The sequence below is a fragment of the Chrysochloris asiatica genome, unplaced genomic scaffold, assembly GCF_000296735.1.
Source record: "Chrysochloris asiatica unplaced genomic scaffold, ChrAsi1.0 scaffold00071, whole genome shotgun sequence".
NCBI lineage: Eukaryota > Metazoa > Chordata > Mammalia > Afrosoricida > Chrysochloridae > Chrysochloris > Chrysochloris asiatica.
The window spans coordinates 4,580,319-4,582,810 of NW_006408589.1; the positions used below are offsets into that span (position 1 = coordinate 4,580,319).

General features: G+C 38.2%; 1 pseudogene; it reads left to right on the forward strand.

Moving 5' to 3' along the window:
* The first annotated feature begins 262 nt into the window (after positions 1–262).
* LOC102811236 lies at positions 263–550 on the forward strand (annotated as a pseudogene).
* The last annotated feature ends 1,942 nt before the right edge of the window (positions 551–2,492 follow it).

Sequence of the window (2,492 nt, forward strand, 5' to 3'; positions counted from 1 at the left end):
TATTGGAATATAGCCACACCCATTTGTTTATTAAATGCCTATAGCTGCTTAAACCTATAACAGTAGAGTTGAACACTTTCAAGAGAGACCTTATAGCCCTAACAGGCTGAAATAATTACCATCTGGAATTTTACCGAAATTTTTTTCTGACCCCTGCTCTATCTCATTAATAAATTTTTTAAAGTTCCATGAGCGGCTCCTTCAGTTTGGACTTGATACCTCTTTTGTGAAGGGGCAGCTGAAAATACTCTTGGTGCTCACCATGGCAGACAAGAAACCCAAGGAAGGAGTCAAGACTGAGAACAAAGATATTAATTTTAAGGTAATGGGACAGGATGATTCTGTGGTGCAGTTTAAGATTAAGGGGCATACACTACTTAGTAAACTAATAAAAGCCTATTGGGAACAATGACAAGGTTTGTCAATGAGACAGAACAGATTCCGACTTGACGGGCAGCCACTCAGTGAAATAGGCACAGCTGAACAGTTGGAAATGGACAATAAAGATACAATTGATGTGTTGCAGCAGCAGACAGAAGGTGTCTTCTAAAAAAGGGAGCCTGCTACTTTACTCCAAAACTCTGTTCCTATCTACCAAGAATACATTCTCAATTAGAAAACCACAATTTGGTTCCACCACATTCTGACTACTATAGTACAGTTTTCTCGGTTCTTTCATTTCTACACTTCAGGATAATGCACTGGACAGCCAGGTCAGTTTCAATTGAAAGCTGGTGGTTGGAAAGTGCTCCTTAGAAGCCTTTATAGGGTCACGATGAGTCAGAACCAACTTGCTAGCACTCAATAACAACAACAACAATTCTTTTATTGTACATAGAATAAATGGGTATGTGCACAAGTATGTTGCTTTTTTGTTTTGTTTTGTTTCTTTGCTGTTCTTTCTTTCTTTCTTTCTCTTTTACTAAATTGGCTAATGATATGTTTTGACCAATATCAAGTGGAGATGGCATAGGAAAAATACTGATTCTGTGAATATCACACACACACCCCTTTCTCCATTAACAGCATGCTCTTTCAGTTTCTATCTTTATATTCCAGGAAGTTATTTTGCTCTCATTGTTTAACAAAAAACAACAGCATAAAAACACCTTTCATACCTTGTTCAACTGGAGAATTTTAATGTTTTTCATTTATCATTATAAAGCCAAAGACAGTTTTATAACCTTTTTGTACGTAGAAATTACAGGTAGGACAATCTGTCTTTGTTGTTGTTGTTATGTGCCGGGGAGTTGGTTCCGACTCATAACGTCTCTGCACAGGTTTTCCGAGGCTGTAAATCTTTACAGGAGCAAAAAGCCCCATCTTTCTCCCGTGGAACAGCTGGTAGTTTCAAACTGCTGATCTTGAGATTAGCAGCCCAATTTGTAACCACTATGCTACCAGAGCTCCTAAATATATATGTCTATATATCCAGGCAAGGCAACCAGCTCTCCTCAGGAACTAGATGGGAGAAACTGGAAGACATTTGTTTTCCTTACTAAAAATATTAGCAGGTGCCACTACTGAAGATTTAGATCAAAGACTCTCTTATAGAAGACTCCTAACCAAAATGGGAAAATGTGCAACAGAATTTCAAATTCTAATGAATCCAGACTTTCTGGAGCCATTAAAGCCAAATGACATTTCCTCTCAGAAATAATTAAGGAAATCTTTAAACTTGAGCCAAAATTATCCCAAGAAGTCATTTTTCAATCAAATAAGGCAGCATCAATGGGCTCATGCATGGCAGGATTGTGAGGTTGGCCCAGGACTGGGCTGTGTTTTGTTCTGTTGTGCATAGGACCACTATGAGTCAGTACCGACTTGATGGCACCTGACAACAGCAATTTAATCTATGACGGGGTGGAGGCAGTGAGTTTGTGTTAACAGTAGTAAAAGAGTTTGAAAAGAAGTTGTTGAAAAGGGTGGCATAACGTAAAGAATGTAACCAATGTCCCTAAACTGTACATTGGTTTGGGTGTATATATTCTCACCAAAAATTAAAAAGAATAACAGATCCCATTTCAGAATGTTTATCCTCAGCCCAGAACTTAAATTGATACCACTGATTAAGAAGTAGAATCTATCAACTGATGACTAATTCAATAAAAGGCAGTATTTGCTTGCAGTGGCACATTATTCAACCATAAAAGGAATGAAGTTATGAATATATGCTACAGCGTGGAAGAACTGTTGAAAACATGCTGAATGAAAAAGGCAATTGTGAAAGGCCACCATTTGGATGAAACATCTAGAATAGATATCACCATAGAGACAGAAAGCAGATTGATGTTGACTGAGGCTGGGGGTCAGGAATAATTGACAGTGATTGCTTAGTGGGTAAGGTATTTCCATTTGGGAAGATAAAAATGTTTTTCATCTAGATAAAGGTGGTTGTATGTGGCCCTGCAGGATCAGCATTGAACTGCAAGCCACAAGGTCGGCAGTACAAACCCACCAGGTGCTCCTTGGAAACCCTATTATATATATAT